Source organism: Stenella coeruleoalba (assembly GCF_951394435.1).
Source record: "Stenella coeruleoalba genome assembly, chromosome: 11".
In the NCBI taxonomy this organism is placed as follows: Eukaryota; Metazoa; Chordata; class Mammalia; order Artiodactyla; family Delphinidae; genus Stenella; species Stenella coeruleoalba.
In genome coordinates this window covers 46,013,066-46,031,876 of record NC_137157.1, presented here as the reverse complement: position 1 = coordinate 46,031,876, position 18,811 = coordinate 46,013,066, and the positions used below count along the sequence as shown (strand labels likewise).

The 18,811-nt window shown below is 39.3% G+C and overlaps 1 protein-coding gene across 1 annotated transcript in view; it reads right to left on the bottom strand.

The window, feature by feature from the left end:
- The window catches only part of PTPRR (protein tyrosine phosphatase receptor type R), a 378,611-nt gene that overhangs the window by 344,788 nt on the left and 15,012 nt on the right, over window positions 1-18,811 (bottom strand). The window contains exons 2-3 of the mRNA XM_079937947.1: window positions 17,449-17,730; window positions 14,190-14,272 (exon numbers count right to left, since the gene is read on the bottom strand). The gene's annotated coding sequence lies outside the window, so the exon portion shown is untranslated. The remainder of the gene's footprint in view (window positions 1-14,189; window positions 14,273-17,448; window positions 17,731-18,811) is intronic.

The window sequence follows — 18,811 nt, the reverse complement described above, 5'->3', positions numbered from 1 at the left end:
TAAGCCAGTCACCAAAGCATGTATAAGATTATAACAATCTGACATGCTTTACGTTGTAGAGAAATAGGTCAAAAATGATGCACACTAGGACAGAATTTTGTCACCATGTGAAATATTAAAATTGAATACAATTAAACTCTACCAACCATATATAGCTGGATAGAAGACTCCTGGGATGTCAGGCGCACACATTTGTTGGTCAGCATACTTACTACAATTCATATAACAGGTTCATTGGATATTTAACTATATAGGGAAGTTAAGCTCCCACAGGAAACATGTCATAATTGAAAATTCACAGTCCCTAGAAAGAGCTAAAAACCTTAGTGTTGCTCTATCACCAACGACTGAATATACAATATTTATTAAAACAGCACCTTACTGGGCTTCCCTGGTAGCGCAGTGGTTAAGAATCCACCTGCCAATGCAGGGGACAGAGGTTCGAGCCCTGGTCCGGGAAGATGCCACATGCCATGGAGCAACTAAGCCCGTGTGCCACAACTACTGAGCCTGCGCTCTAGAGCCCACAAGCCACGACTACTGAGCCAGCGTGCCACATCTATTGAAGCCTGCGTGCCTAGAGCTCGTGCTCCGCAACAAGAGAAGCCACCACAATGAGGAGCCCGCGCACCACAACGAAGAGTAGCCCCTACTCGCCGCAACTAGAGAGAGCCCATGCACAGCAACAAAGATCCAACACAGCCAAAAGTAAAACTAAATAAAATAAATAAATTTATTTTAAAAAAAACAAAAAAAACCAGCAGCTTACTTTTAAGAGATAGTTCTGCTTAAATCAGATTATCCTCATATCTCAAGCTGTATTTCAGTTATCTTTTTCCAAATGTTAGAACATTTTTTAAATTGTTTACTCAAAAATTCCATCTGCTTAGATATCGTTGTTCATTCAATATTTTTATTATTGCTAGTCATACTAGCACAATGCTTGTCAATGATGACTTTTATGTTCTGTCAACTGACAGCTTTGTTAAATATAATCATATAATGCACTTGAGATATTTCATAAAATATGTACTGAAATAATTCCTTGCTGAAGAACCTGGTCAGTCCTGTATCCTTGTGTCCCACCTATAGGATATACAGTCAAAATACTGTAGGTTCTATTCTTTGTAATTTTCAAAACTGGTCATCTTATAGACAGGTAAGATTTTATATAAAAAACCATAATGAAAGAATATATAGTTCCCTACTTCAGAATGAGGAAACTAAAAACAACTAGCTAGAATTCAATTCTTAAAGCTTTTAAGCCTCATATCCCAATTTTGTAGCAGATCATTAGGAGAGAAAGCAATATACATCCAATTTTGCTTATCTTGTTTCAGTCCTTGAACAAACTGGGCCCTTCTTGGAAGTAAAACCTGCTCAGAAGTATGATCAGAGGTCACTTGACTCTTGGGGTCCTGTTTCTTATTCCTGAGCTTAGTGGTATCCTTGGATATAGACCAAAGTGGCCCAGGTAATTTTCTTACCAAAGTCATTTCTTTCTAACTTATCACTGCTGAAATTTGTACATGTTTGGGAAGTGAACAAAAGAAATAAAGATTGAACCTCTAATTCTAGTTCAATAAGATACATTGTAAGAATTAGCCAAATAATTCGAGCAAAAATGTGGTTTCATTTTTGCATGAGTCAGCAACCAAAGAGCCAGAGTGGAAAACAGAATTCAGTCTTTCAAGTTTGAAGTTCAACACTGCTACAAATCCCAGCACTATATCCCAGCACTCTGCCTGACATTTATTACAGGGCTGAAGGAGAGATATTCTTCTTTGTGTATTTCACATCTTCTAGCCTCCTTTCTGACAATTCCAACCTAACTCTTAAAAGCACAGACTGCTTTTTGTGCACCCAATATGCTGTCTGAACTTCTTTTCCTTGAGCAGTATTGACATCCAGTGGAGATACAGAATAATTACAGGTGTGTCAAAATCCCCAAGGACTATAGCCTCAAACAGATATATGGTTTGAGATAGATATCACACAATGCAGCAACAAAAATTCATTTTCCCCACGCACACGACTGAAGTAGAATGAAAGGAACAATAGCTTAAAAAGTAGAAAAGGTGGAGGAGAAAACTTTTGTGACCTGGACGCTTAGGAAAAGAGTTCTTGGCTGTGAGAGCAAATTGAACATCAAAATTAAAACCTTCCTCTATGCAAAAGACACCATTAAAAGAATAAAAAGACAAACTATAAGTTGAGTCCACCCCGCTCTGGAGGATCAGCCGTGTGGCTGACAGGGTCCTGGTGCTTCTGCCAGGTGTCACGGCTGTGCCTCTGAGGTGGGAGAGCCGACTTCAGCACGTTGGACCACCAGAGACCTCCTGGTCCCATGTAATATCAATCGGCGAGAGCTCTCCCAGAGATCTCCATCTCAATGCTAAGACCCAGCTCCACTCAATGACCAGCAAGTTACAGTGCTGGACACCCCATGCCAAACAACTAGCAAGACAGGAACACAACCCCACCCATTAGCAGAGAGGCTGTCTAAAATCATAAGGTCACAGACACCTCAAAACACACCACTGGAAGCAGTCCTGCCCACCAGAAAGACAAGATCCAGCCTCATCCACCAGAACACAGGCACCAGTCCCCTCCACCAGGAAGCCTACACAACCCACTGAACCAACCTTAGCCACTGGGGGCAGACACCAAAAACAACGGGAACTACAAACATGCAGCCTGCGAGAAGGAGAACCCAAACACAGTAAGTTAAGCAAAATGAGAAGACAGAGAAACACACAGCAGATGAAGGAGCAAGGCAAAAACTCACCAGACCTAAGAAATGAAGAGGAAATAGACAGTCTACCTGAAAAAGAATTCAGAGTAATGCTGGTAAAGGTGATCCAAAATCTTGGAAACAGAATGGAGAAAATACAAGAAACGTTTAACAAGGACCTAGAAGAACTAAAGAGCAAACAAACAATGATGAACAACACAATAAATGAAATTAAAAATTCTCTAGAAGGAATCAATAGCAGAATAACTGAGCCAGAAGAATGGAAGTGCCCTGGAAGATAAAATAGGGGAAATAACTACTGCAGAGCAGAATAAAGAAAAAAGAAGAAAAAGAAATGACAGTCTCAGAGACCTCTGGGACAACATTAAACGCACCAACATTGGAATTATAGGGATCACAGAAGAAGAAGAGAAAGGGACTCAGAAAATATTGGAAGAGATTGTAGTTGAAACCTTCCCTAATATGGGAAAGTGAAGAGTCAATCAAGTCCAGGAAGTGCAGATAGTCCCATACAGGATAAGTCCAAGGAGAAACAGGCCAAGACACATATCAATCAAGCTATCAAAAATTAAATACAAAGAATAAATATTAAAAGCAGCAAGGGGAAAATGACAACTAACATGCATGGGAATCCCTATAAGGTTAACAGCTGATCTTTCAGCAGAAACTCTGCAAGCCAGAAGGGAGTGGCAAGACATATTTAAAGTGATGAAAGGGAAAAACCTACGACCTAGATTACTCTACCCAGCAAGTATCTCATTCAGATTCGACGGAGAAATTAAAACCTTTACAGACAAGCAAGAGCCAAGAGAATTCAGCACCACCAAACCAGCTTTACAACAAATGCTAAAGGAACCTCTCTAGGCAGGAAACACAAGAGAAGGAAAAGACCAACAATAACAAACCCAAAACAATTATGAAAATGGGAATAGGAACATACATATTGATTATTACCTTAAATGTAAATGGATTAAATGCTCCCACCAAAAGACATAGACAGGCTGAATGGATACAAAAACAAGACCTGTATATATGCTGTCTACAAGAGACTCACTTCAGACCTAGGGACACATACAAACTGAAAGTGAGGGGATGGAAAAAGATATTCCATGCAAATGAAAATCAAAAGACAGCTGGAGTAGCAATTCTCATATCAGACAAAATAGACTTTATAAAGACTGTTACAAGAGACAAAGAAGGACACTACATAATGATCAAGAGATGAATCCAAGAAGAAGATAGAACAATTGTAAGTATTTATGCACCCAACATAGGAGCACCTCAATACATAAGGCAAATGCTAACAGCCATAAAAGGGGAAATCGACAGTAACACAATCACAGTACGGGACTTAAACACCCCACTTTCAACAATGGACAGATGATCCAGAATGAAAATAAATAAATAAGAAAACACAAGATGGACTTAACTGATATTTATAGGACATTCCATCCAAAAACAACAGAATACACTTTATTCTCAAGTGCTCATGGAACATTCTCCAGGATAGATCACATCCTGGGTCACAAATCAAGCCTTGGTAAATTTAAGAAAATTGAAATCTTATCAAGTATCTTTTCCAACCACAATGCTGTGAAACTAGATATCAATTACAGGAAAAAAAAATCTGTAAAAAATACAAACACATGGAGGTTAAACAACACACTATCAAATAACCAAGAGATCACTGAAGAAATCAAAGAGGAAATCAAAAAATACCTAGAAAGAAATGACAATGAAAACACGATGACCCAAAACCTATGGGATGCAGCAAAAGCAGTTCTAAGAGGGAAGTTTATAGAAATACAATCCTACCTCAAGAAACAAGAAAAATCTGAAATAAACAACCTAACCTTACACCTAAAGCAATTAGAGAAAGAAGAACAAAGAAAACCCCACAAAGTTAGCAGAAGGAAAGAAATCATAAAGATCAGATCAGAAATAAATGAAAAAGAACTGAAAGAAACAATAGCAAAGATCAACACAACTAAAAGCTGGTTCTTTGAGAAGATAAACAAAATTGATAAACCATTAGTCAGACTCATCAAGAAAAAAAGGGACAAGACTCAAATCAATAGAATTAGAAATGAAAAAGGAGAAGTAACAATTGACACTGCAGAAATACAAAGGATCATGAGAGATTACTACAAGCAACTATCTGCCAATAAAATGGGCAACCACGAAGAAATGGAAAAATTTTTAGAAAAGCACAACCTTCCAAGACTGAACCAGGAAGAAACAGAAAATATAAACAGACCAATCACAAGCACTGAAATTGAAACTGTGATTAAAAATCTTCCAACAAACAGAAGCCCAGAACCAGATGGCTTCACAGGTGAATTCTATCAAACATTTAGAGAAGAGCTAACACCTATCCTTCTCAAACTCTTCCAAAATATAGCAGAGGGAGGAACATTCCCAAACTCATTCTACGAGGCCACCATCACCCTGATACCAAAATCAGACAAAGATGTCACAAAGAAAGAAAACTACAGGCAATATCACTGATGAACACAGATGCAAAAATCCTCAACAAAATACTAGCAAACAGAATCCAACAGCACATTAAAAGGATCATACACCATGATCAAGTGGGTTTATTCCAGGAATGCAAGGATTCTTCAATATACGCAAATCAATCAATGTGATACACCATATTAACAAACTGAAGGAGAAAAACCATATGATCATCTCAATAGATGAAGAGAAAGCTTTCAACAAAATTCAACACCCATTTATGATAAAAACCCTGCAGAAAGTAGGCATAGAGAGAACTTACCTCAACATAATAAAGGCAACATATGACAAACCCACAGCCAACACTGTTCTCAATGGTGAAAAACTGAAACCATTTCCTATAAGATCAGGAAGAAGACAAGGTTGTCCACTCTCACCATTATTATTCAACATAGTTTTGGAAGTTTTAGCCATAGCAATCAGAGAAGTAAAAGAAATAAAAGGAATCCAAATCGGAAGGGAAGAACTAAAGCTGTCACTGTTGGCAGATGACATGATACTATACATAGAGAATCCTAAAGATGCCACCAGAAAACTACTAGAGCTAATCAATGAATTTGGTAAAGTTGCAGGATACAAAAGTAATGCACAGAAATCTCTTGCATTCCTATACACTAACGATGAAAAATCTGAAAGAGAAATTAAGGAAACACTCTCATTTACCATTGCAACAAAAAGAATAAAATACCTAGGAATAAACCTACCTAAGGAGACAAAAGACCTGTAGGCAGAAAACTATAAGACACTGATGAAAGAAATTAAAGATGATATAAACGGATGGAGAGATTTACCATGTTCTTGGATTGGAAGAATCAACATTGGGAAAATGACTATACTACCCAAAGCAATCTACAGATTCAATGCAATCCCTATCAAAATACCAATGGCATTTTTTACAGAACTAGAACAAAAAATTTCACAATTTGTATGGAAACACAAAAGACCCCAAATAGCCAAAGCAATCCTGAGAAAGAAAAACTGACCTGGAGGAATCAGGCTCCTGGACTTCAGACTATGTTACAAAGCTACAGTAATCAAGACAGTATGGTATTGGCACAAAAACAGAAATATAGATCAATGGACCAGGACAGAAAGCCCAGAGATAAACCCCCACACACGTGATCACCTTATCTTTGATAAAGGAGGCAAGAATATACAATGGAGAAGAGACAGCCTCTTCAATAAGTCGTGCTGGACAGCTACATGTAAAACAATGAAATTAGAACACTCCCTAACACCATGCACAAAAATAAGCTCAAAATGGATTAAAGACCTAAATGTAAGGCCAGACACTATCAAACTCTTAGAGGAAAACATAGGCAGAATACTCTATGACATAAATCACAGCAAGATCCTTTTTGATCTACCTCCTAGAGAAATGGAAATAAAAAGAAAAATAAACAAATGGGACCTAATGAAACTTAAAAGCTTTTGCACAGCAAAGGAAACCATAAACAAGACCAAAAGACAACCCTCAGAATGGGAGAAAATATTTGCAGATGAATCAACTGATAAAGGATTAATCTCCAAAATATACAAGCATCTCATGCAGCTCTATACCAGAAAATCCAAAAACCCAATCCAAAAATGGGCAGAAGACCTAAATACACAATTCTCCAAAGAAGATATACAGATTGCCAGCAAACACATGAAAGGATATTCAACATCATTCATCATTAGAGAAATGCAAATCAAAACTAGAATGAGGTATCACCTCACACCAGTCAGAATGGCCATCATCAAAAAATCTACAAACAATAAATGCTGGAGAGGGTGTGAAGAAAAGGGAACTCTCTTGCACTGTTGGTGGCAATGTAAATTGATAGAGTCACTATGGAGAACAGTATGGAGATTCCTTAAAAAACTAAAAATAGAACTACCGTATGACACAGCAATCCCACTACTGAGCATATACCCTGAGAAAACCATAATTCAAAAAGAGTCATGTACCACACTGTTCATTGTAGCTCTATTTACAATAGCCAGGACGTGGAATCAACCTAAGTGTCCATCGACAGATGAATGGATAAAGAAGATGTGGCACATATATGCAATGGGATATTACTCAGCCATAAAAAGAAATGAAATTGAGTTATTTGTAGTGAGGTGGATGGACCTAGAGTCTGTCATACAGAGTGAAGTAAGGCAGAAAAAGAAAAATAAATACCATATGCTAACACATATATACGGAATCTAAAAAAAAAAAAAAGGTTCTGAAGAACCTAGGGGTAGGACAGGAATAAAGACACAGACATAGAGAATGGACTTGAGGACACGGGGAGGGGGAAGGGTAAGCTGGGACGAAGTGAGAGAGTGGCATGGACATATATACACTATCAAATGTAAAATAGATAGCTAGTGGGAAGCAGCCACATAGCACATGGAAATCAGCTTGGTGCTTTGTGACCACCTATAGGGGTGGGATAGGGAGGGTGGGAGGGAGACGCTAGAGGGAGGAGATATGGGGATATATGTGTATGTATAGCTGATTTACTTTGCTCTAAAGCAGAAACTAACACACCATTGTAAAGCAACTATACTCCAATAAAGATGTTTAAAAAAAAAAGACAAACTATAGATTGGGTGAAAATATTTGCAAATCACATATTTGACATAAAAAAAATTGTGTGCAGAGTATTTAAAGAACTCTCAGAACTCAGTAGTACACATCTGCTTCCACACAAGATCAAGAAACAGGCCTTGGACTTACCTTCCTGGCTAAAACAACCAAAACAGAATGGACAAAATATATGACAATGGTTTTTAAGATACTGGACATCCAGCAATAACGGACAGTGATCCCAAGAGAAAGGAAACAAGTGAGCCCTAGGATTTCCTAGCCTACCTTAGGAAAGTTTCCATTCCACAGTGCAGGGAAGGAAAACCCAGGCAGAATCCAGTGAAATTCCTCAGTTGAGGAGGGGCTGAGAGTCTGGGGAGGTAAAGGCAGCTAGATTTCACAAGACAGGATCAAAAACAGAGTCTGTCTTATTCTTATTCTTCATTGTACTACCAGCCACTCACTTGAGGACTGGCATATACTAAGCACTCAAAAGATACTGGATGGGGCTTCCCTGGTGGTGCAGTGGTTGAGAGTCTGCCTGCTGATGCAGGGGAGGCGAGTTCGTGCCCTGGTCTGGGAAAATCCCACATGCCGCGGAGCGGCTGGGCCCATGAGCCATGGCCGCTGAGCCTGCGTGTCCGGAGCCTGTGCTCCACAACGGGAGAGGCCACAACAGTAAGAGGCCCGTGTACCATGAAAAAAAAAAAAAAGATACTGGATGGATTAATGGATGGATGGATGGGTGGATGAATAGATCAATAAATAAGTGCTAAGGAAAACAGTCCCTAAGCAAGAGCAAATTTTGAAGTCAACATTTATGAATGAAATGAAGGAAGCATTCCTCCACGGTTCGAAAGACCAGGTGATGTATACTAGCTACAGAAGTCCTAATCTGATCTCCATTGGCCTGGTACTTGTAATTGTGTGTATTCCGTCACTACCCATCACATGCTGCATATCCACTCTGTTCATGTATCTTTAAAGTTCAGTGTAAAGTAGAATTGAAGTCAGGCATTGTGGAATAAAAATATGCAGTGATGCTGGAAGGCTTATTTCTCAAGTCCAAGAGGTGCTGTGGCTCAATGTTCTGTTTATGTTTCCTACAAGTCTCAGAGGTTGTCTTCACTGATCCAGGACGAAGCTAGACAGCAACATCTTAGCCCAGTGAAGCACATTCTGTTGCAAGTTTCCTTGACTCTTAACACTTCTACCCCGACACATTAGCTTTCCTAAAATTCTCTGAAAAGATATGCTTCATTTAAGTGGCACCAATGCTAGAAATTTAATACCAAAACTTTCCAGTCATCTCTCAAAGAGATTATCACATTAAGGCTTTGGAAAGTCCAAAGTGATCTAATAATTTCATTCTACTTTCTTCTGGGCACATTTCCATATCACTTAAGCTTGGGCAACTGACACTCCTGTTCACCATCTTATGCAAACAGTCTACCTCCATAATGCTAGATGTCTAAAATTAATTCTAGTCTCTTCTGAAAGTGGGTGTGGGGGAAGTATGTTTGCAGAATATTATACACAGCAATTGGGACTTACGTTTTATATTCATGTTTTTTCAGTATCTTACAAAGATATATGCCTTTAGGGTATATGCCCAGTAGTGGGATTGCTGGGTCGCACGGTAGTTCTATTTGTAGTTTTTTTTTTTTTTGCGGTACGCGGGCCTCTCACTGCTGTGGCCTCTCCTGTTGCAGAGCACAGGCTCCAGATGCGCACGCTCAGTGGCCATGGCTCACGGGCTCAGCCGCTCCACGGCATGTAGGATCTTCCCGGACCGGGACATGAACCCGTGTCCCCTGCATCGGCAGGAGGACTCTCAACCACTGCGCCACCAGGGAAGCCCTATTTGTAGTTTTTTAAGGAACCTCCATACTGTTCTCCACAGTGGCTGTATCAATTTACATTCCCACCAGCAGTGCATGAGTGTTCCCTTTTCTCCACACCCTCTCCAGCATTTATTGTTTCCAGATTTTTTGATGATGGCCATTCTGACTGGTGTGGGATGATATCTCATTGTAGTTTTGATTTGCATTTCTCTAATGATTAATGATGTTGAGCATTCTTTCATGTGTTTGTTGGCAATCTGTATATCTTCTTTGGAGAAATGTCTATTTAGGTCTTCTGCCCACTTCTGGATTGGGTTGTTTGTTTTTTTGTTATTGAGCTGCATGAGCTGCTTGTACATTTTGGAGATTAACCCTTTATCAGTTGATTCATCTGCAAATATTTTCTCCCATTCTGAGGGTTGTCTTTTGGTCTTGTTTATGGTTTCCTTTGCTGTGCGAAAGCTTTTAAGTTTCATTAGGTCCCATTTGTTTATTTTTCTTTTTATTTCCATTTCTCTAGGAAGTGGGTCAAAAAGGATCTTGCTGTGATTTATGTCATTGAGTGTTCTGCCTATGTTTTCCTCTAAGAGTTTGATAGTTTCTGGCCTTACATTTAGGTCTTTAATCCATTTTGAGCTTATTTTTGTGTATGGTGTTAGGGAGTATTCTAATCTCATACTTTTACATGTACCTGTCCAGTTTTCCCAGCACCACTTATTGAAGAGGCTGTCTTTTCTCCACTGTATATTCTTGCCTCCTTATAATTCAAAGAGTCATGTACCAAAATGTTCATTGCAGCTCTATTTACAATAGCCAGGACATGGAAGCAACCTAAGTGTCCATCAACGGATGAAAGGATAAAGAAGATGTGGCACATATATACAGTGGAATATTACTCGGCCATAAAAAGAAATGAAATTAAGTTATTTGTAGTGAGGTGGATGGACCTAGAGTCTGTCATACAGAGTGAAGTAAGTCAGAAAGAGAAAAACAAATACCATATGCTAACACATATATATGGAATCTAAAAAAAAAAAAAAAAAGGTCATGAAGAACCTAGGGGTAAGATGGGAATAAAGGCACAGACCTACTAGAGAATGGACTTGAGGATATGGGGAGGAGGAAGGGTAAGCTGGGACGAAGTGAGAGAGTGGCATGGACATATATACACTATCAAATGTAAAATAGATAGCTAGTGGGAAGCAGCCGCATAGCACAGGGAGATCGGCTCGGTGCTTTGTGACCACCTAGAGGGTGGGTGGGAGGGTGGGAGGGAGGGAGATGCAAGAGGGGAGAGATATGGGAACATATGTATATTTATAACTGATTCACTTTGTTATAAAGCAGAAACTAACACACCATTGTAAAGCAATTATACTCCAATAAAGATGTTAAAAAAAAAAGATATATGCCTTTAAATAAAATTTGGGAATTAACAGAAAATAGTCGAGTGAATCAAAGCTCCTGAGAACTCTTTCCCTTTTTTTCATTAAAATACCTGTAGAATCATCCAAAGGAGAGAAGCCACCTCATCAATTGCCAAAGCAAATGGAACTGAGCACATTCCTATTTGTGATCAATTGAGGCAATACTGGCCCCCAAACTGACCTACAAATATTGTCTCAAGAAGGATTTCTATCAGAAGCCATATGGCCCCATCCTAGTCTTCACTAACATGAGCTTCACAACAAGTATGAGGTAGGATTTTTTTTGTCTGCCCCAACTTCCCCTTCTGTCTAAATTGCCCAGTACATCATTTACTAGCTCCCTATAGTCTTAGGGATTTAAGACTCAACCCTCAGCCCTCCAATCCAAAGCCACTTACTTCGCTTTCCATCCCAGGGTTTTACACCAAGTCTTTGCCTCTCTTTCTTCACACTGCTGCCTTGTTTGGACTTTCTCCTTGGATCTTGACCCTGGCTTCGTCACTCAATGTTGCTTTTCAGATTTTTTTCTCCCCAACCTTTAACCCATGGGGCAATCTTGACCCACTTCTACGTTGCTCCTGGAACCACAGCCTAAGTCCAGCATCCTGGATACAGGAAATTATGAGTAACGCAACCACACTAAGAAAATACCCCACGACAAGAGAAAAAGAAACGTGCAGAAGAAGTCTCAAAGGAAATGCTTGAGTTAGGACTATCAGCCATTATCAACAAGATGAAAAGAAGAATGGCGAAGACAGACTAGATTGAATTCTAGAACTATTCTGCTGACAGCAGTGGCAGTAAAAAGTATAGACCTTCCTGTGAGAATCACATTCATGAAACACAGATAGTTTCTAGGAACATATGTGGGATACATAACGACAAACAATAATGTAAGAGAAGATGACAGATGTGGAAAGTAGAACAGCAATCTAAGTAAAAATTAACATGTATTTCTGAATGTAGAATCAACCCATCAGGACAGATAATTAAGGATATAACTGAAGAAAAATTTTCAGCATTAAAAAAAAGCAAAACTAAACTAAAATTGGATATTGACAGGCTTACTATTTTCTAATCAACATCAATAGCAGTAAAGTAACCAAAATCTGGTAAAATCTTTAAATTTCAATAAAAATGAAAGAATTTCCCAAACTTCCAAGTATAAAAATAAAATTGCATTAAAAGAAGCCAAAATCAGGAAATTCTCAGACTTCTTACTATAACACCCAATGCCAGAAGAGAATCAAGATAATGGGGTGATGACTTTACAGCCCTGACAAGAGTTTCTGCAGGAACACTTTATAGGCCAAGCTGCCACTCATTCATATGTGAATGTAATAGACAGATGCTCTCTGTTCTGCACACTTGAGTACCCTGCCTTCAGGAATCACTGTGGGTATTATCCACAACTCCCAGGCCCTGAATGAGAGGACAAAATGATCATCAGATTAGCTTCAGGGATAAGCAAATGAGAGAAAGGGGACAGGAATTTTCTTAAGGGAGAGAGATGATGCTAGTAAGTCAACAAAATTAAATCTCATTACCAAATTAGGACACCCATATGAAATGAGAATGCCAAACCCTTATATGAAACTGCTGAAGAGCAATGAAAGGGAGAAGAAAAATATGGTTAAAATTCCCTATAAGTTAAAGCAAAAAATTATTTGATTCGATTAAGTACATTTAAGTTCATTAGTTTAGTATTGATAGAATTTATGGAATGTCAGCAATATTATGAGCACCACTAAAAATCTGGCATTTATCTCTTATATTATACCTAAATATTCATTTTTAATCCTTGCATTAATTCAACAAGCATATACTGACATTTAGCTGTGCCAGACTGTGCTCTAGGTTTCAGGGCACACTTGAGCCTTTCTCTCTCCTCCTGACTCCAGACATAAGCAGGGGTACTCATGAGTTGGGTCAAGGTCAAGCACATCATTACTTCCTAGATTAGTTAGGTGATGCTTTTGGTGAGATGAGCCAAGATGGTCATGTTTCCTGTGTCTATGTGTTTTTAAACTGAATCTTCCTTTGAAATGTCTATTGAAACCAAAACCCATTGATAGGTAAAATGGGACTGGGACTCACTTCAATGTAGGAGGAAACCTTTGGCCTGGGAAGGACTAGCAGGACCAGAGTAGAGTCACAAAGCACGAGGCAGAAGGCCTTGGTGAGCCACTCTAAGCTTAAGGGAGAAAGGTCCTTTCACTTGGATTCTTGAACTAAGGTTGGTGTTTCCTTGCTTCTTCTCACACCAGAAGATAAGTCATCTTACCTGCACAAGGTGAGTTTAGGGAAAAAAGGCCAAGGAGGCCACATGCCTATTTTGTGTCTAGGCCACTCAGCCCTCTTTCAAAAAGCACATTGCGGTTCCTTACGATCCAGTCAAGAGGGCCAGGTATTTTACATAAAGATTGAGGTCAAAATCCTTAGAGTGGCATTTCCATAAAAGTATTCTCAAAAACAAAAAGTTTGATGATAAAAATCAGGGTTTTTCAAGCTGATTTTTTTAAAAAACCCTCTTAGAGTTTTACAGAAAAGATTAGCATATTGATGTATCCAGCAGCAAAGTTTATTTAATCTTGGTTAATTCTGCATTTCCAAACCAAAACTGACCACAGAAGTCTTTATGCGGAAGGCCTATTTACATGTGGAAAAACAGTAAAATTGTTTATTTAAAACTGTTTTAGAGTAATAGAGTAACTTTTATTTGCAGTTGTTCTCACATTGCATAAAGTAACAATAATAATTACAGCTACTACATATTGAATGCTTACTGTATGCCTGTATGCACCAGTCTAAATGCTTTATGTGTTGTCATATAATCCTCATATCATCACCATGCGATAGGTCCTATTATTATTCCTACTTATCAGATGAGGAAACTAAGAGATGACATAACTTATCCAAGAGCACTCCGTTTGTAAGGGACAGAACAAGAATTTGAACTCAGGCAGACTAACTTCAGAATCCAGCACTTGATTGCCTCCTACCCAACTATTAATGTCTCCCTATAATACAGTTAATACGTGGTTAAACAGCCAGAAAGTAACTCTAGATCCCAGCCAACTCCTCACCTCCTTCCAACTTGACGATTCCATTCATATCAGACAGTGGATAAAATGACAAATATAATTCTTATCTTTAGACGAGGGACAATCTGGGAAGAAGAACAGACAAGTTAGTCGATAAATACAACCTATCATGATCCATACGGTAATAAAGGAATATATCCAGGAGTTTTACGTTATTTCACAACAGCTGGCAAAGGCACCGACCAATTAGAATAGAAGCTAGCCATAAGGCAGGTGCAAAGTCCCAGAGGCTCCCTGCTGTACTGGCATTTCCCCTTTCCTTGCTGGATCATGGGGTGATCCAGACAGTCCTGAGGTGAGGCCAAGGTAACCAGGGTGTTGGAGCTCTGTGTGGGCTCAGAGCAATAGCTGTTTTTCAGCTTGCACAGAAGTCTTTCAATGTTTTAACAACAGATATGGCCATAAGGCAGCCATACTGTCTGCATATATCATGGGGGTTTTCCTGTCTACTGCATTCATTGTAGCCCTCAGGTTATCAACCAAAGGTAGCAAAGCTGCTCCTAAGCTGGCTAAATTCAAGACATGGGAGGAGGAGGCTGATTTTCTCCCTCCTCTATTCTCCCTATGCCTCCCCCTCCAGCCCGCAGCAGACTGGATCCTCTATCTCAGCATTTCCCAGTGTGGCATTCATGCCATTTGTAACAAAAACAATCACTTTAGGAGGTCACAATGAGCTTAAAAAATTCTAATAGCCACGTATTTAAAACTAGCAAATCAACCCATCATTATGTTGCCATTATTGCTTAGAACGAGACTACATTTTTCTTAAGCTTAAAAAGTTAAACAGATGTATACCAAAAAGGCAAAAATCATGAAGCTATTAAATAAAGGATTAGATCTGAGAAGCACTGTTCTATCTTAACCAGGATGACTTTCTTACATTTTTCTATATTATCTCTCAGTGCTGTGCTTAAATACCCTTTTTTTTTTTTTTTTTCACTTCATCCTACTATTCTAGGTCACTGTTCTCTCTGGCAGCCCAAAGCCTATCGCAATCTCTTTTTCAGGAATGAACAAAATGATTTCCATATTCATCGCAGCTTGCAGCTTTTGAAAGCCAGAGATAGAAATGCAAACTATCTAAAGCAAAGGAATACAATTTATTACCTAAGTATCCAAACCACAGAGGTGTGGATCCAACTTCAGGTATGACTGGATCCCTGGGGTAGGATATTGTCAGAACTGACACTGTTATCTGAGTGTTTGCCTCTTTCTTTCTCACAGACAGACTTTTCCACGACAGTCAACGTGGCAGCAGATAGCTCCAGGGTCGCACAATCTTACAATGTTGAGAACAATTTAAAATTTTCCGATAAGCCCACTTAGAAAAATTTCAGGGAAGGACTCTGATTGGATAGAACTAAGTCACATATTCAGTAGAAGTACATATTTAGGGTGGGAGAAAAGAATTTCCCCTAAAGAGAGAAAAGAGAAAAATGTGGCATAAAATTTTAAATTCAAAAATGTCAACTATATAAACAGCATCTTATGTAATTTTATGCCAAACTTTGGGTGTTTGAGAAGGCTTCTCTCATATTAAGGGAGCTCAGATCTTTGAAGGGCAAGAAATTCTGTAAGATTATGTAGAAAGGTGGTCCCCATACTCTATAAAGTGCTCCTAAAAGATTTTATAGATGCGGAGATGCTTGCAGGATGAGTTGGAGTTCGCTCGGTGAGCAGTAGGTAACAATCTAGGCAGAGGGAACAGTACATGAAAATTCAAAGAGGGAGAAAATAGCATAACCGGAGGGAAAACAATGTTTATCAGCTGGTTGGTTTATTTCTATTTCATCATTCCCTACAGAACTTGTGGTAGCCAGGACAAAAGTGGGAAGTTGTTGCATTCCTCAAGAGCAATAATAGAAAAAGGAATAGGAAGCAGTATTAGTCAAGATGGGCTAACTGCTGTAGAAAGTAACCTGAAGGTCTCAGGGGCTTAATGTAATACGATATGTGTCTTTTGTCTCAGTCCAGTGAAGTGAGAAGGGGGACAGGAGAAGAGTCTCTGTTTTGTGCAGTCATCCAGGGACCTATGATTCTTCCAACCTCTGGCCTTGCTATTGTCCTGAAGGGTGTTTCTCAAATTCAGAATCACCTAGAGGGCTTGTTAATACCTAGATTGCTGGGCCCCAACTCCAGAGTTGCTGATCTTGGTAGGTCTTGGGTGGGTTCCAAGAATCTGCATTTTGAACAAGTTTCCAGGTGGCATACGTGCTACTGCTCCTGGGACCCCATTTTCACAACCACTGCTGGATAAGCCTCCAGCAACTGCCTTCAGTGTTCAGCTAGTGGATGGGGAAGAAGACAGTGCTCAGAGAAGGCACACCTGCTCTTAACTGCCTTCGCTAAGAGGTGGCAAGCATTACTGTCGTTAAAAACTAGTCACCCAGACCTATCTAGATATAGGAACTCTGGGAAATGTACCCCAGCAATGCGTTGGGAAAGGAGAAAAACTCAATTTTTGTGCGCACTAACAGTTAGTGTCACAAAGCATAACTGAACTAAAAACATCAAATAAAACCTGAAAGGCCCTCCTAGGGGCAAAAAGTGATTGGATTACTGAACTATTACAGACGGAAAAAATATTGCTTTTGTAGAATTATATTCAGAGAATATTTTCACATTGCTGGGTTTTTTTTAAAAAAAGTTTTGGCCACACCCGTGGCATATGGGATCTTAGTTCCCCAACCAGGGATTGAACCCGTGTCTCCTGCAGTGGGAGCGTGAAGTCTTAACCCCTGGACCACCAGGGAAATCCCTCCATATTGTTGTTTAGCCCTCTTATTCTTTCATCCAAAAATATAAAATATCTAGAATTCTTCTGGAAAGTTTTATTAGTTTGTCCACACACACACACACACACACACACACACCATACTTTAGTTTGCCTTGTATCCTAGTTTGCTTTCTCTTTAGAGTGGAATTAGGTTGTATCAAGTCCTTTGTGGAAGCACGCATACTGTAAATTATTTTAAAAAATACATATATGCTAAAATAAAAATTGTTTTCCATTGAGGGAGGGTCAGCTAATGAGTAAGCGTCATTTCAGTCCGGGGTTCACAATTTAGTTGAAGTTTTTGCTAAAATCATCCTTGCCTTCCACTAACATGGTGACGACCTGAAAGATTAAAATATCCTCCTGCTGCTTATGATACAAATGAGCTGCTACACGTTATGTGCACCAATATGCTCCTCGTCTGGAACCTAATTCATAACGCAGTATAAATGATGGGGCAGTTACCTCCCAAGTTGCAAAGTTGCCTTCACCTGTGGTTTAATTCTTCCAGCTGCCTTTTCCTCGTTCAGTTTTCTTTCAAATACAGAAGGGCAGTAATTACGTCCTATTTTTAATTACGCATCCACTCTCAAGGGAAGAAAGGAATCTGATTGTTTCCATACAGACCAAAATTCTTCCTCCTCACTCTGGACTTGCCTTTGCTTCGACTAGTGCTGCGGTTGACAGCTGAATTTTCGGCTTGTATTAGGCTCACTTGAATTTCGGATTTTTCTGGGATTGCAGCTCCTGAGGATGACAACACGGCATTACAAAGGATTGTGAGCAATAGACTTCTCATTCTCTAATTAATTCATTGTCCTTTGCAGAGACTTTGTCAGAAGCCACAAATCACAGTGCTTGTAAAATTTTATGAACACGCAGTAAAAAGTCCTGGGAAACTTTCATCAAATTTCGGGCTCCCGAGATATATTTAACTTCTATGAGCAATTTAACATCATATTAAATCAGTATAAACTGATTGCCAAGAAAGCATAGTTTTGAGGTTTAATATTTACTCACAAAGCAAGCTAATACTGAGATATCACAGAGGCCACTTCCACTATGGGTTTATAAACTAGCAAAGTCAAGGAATGATGTGAAATCCACTACATATGTGTATATCCAGCCCCACATTTCTGCTTCCTCTCCATTCCCAGTACACAGTGCTTAGCAACTGGCCTCTGAAAGGCAGTCCCTGTAATGAAAAGAGCCAAGGGCTTTGCCATCATAAGACTCCAGGTTCAAGCACTGCCTCAGCAATTTTACTAGTTGTGGCCTTGTGTTGTTAATCTTTCTAAATTTCAATTTCATCATCTGGAAATGGGAATTAGAATATGAAAAATGGAACCTCCTTCACTGCATTACAGCTACAAATCTGGGTTGTTCCCATTGACTCAGCACTGAACCTAAGACAAACCTAAGACAAAGTAGGAGAAGTGTGATCCCCTTGCCTGAGTCCCACTTCCTTTGGCCAACAATCTCGTAATGCTAATGCCTGCCCAGTCTCACCCATCTGTTCCCCTTCTGTACTTTCACTCAGTCAATGCTCTACATCAGGCTTTGTCCCAAACTCTCCTATCTTTTGGAGACAGACTTCCAACGTGGACACTTACAGCCATGACCATTGTTTACAGAATCTCTTTTGGACAGGCAGTGGCTTTCAAAACCTTGAAATCTGTATAGTGTATACAGTGTATATACTGTATAGTGACGGATGGAAACTAAACTTTTTGTGGTAAGCACGCCATAGTATAGACAGACATCAAATTATAATGCTGTGCACATGAAACTTATATAATGTTATAAACCAATGTAACCTCAATAATAA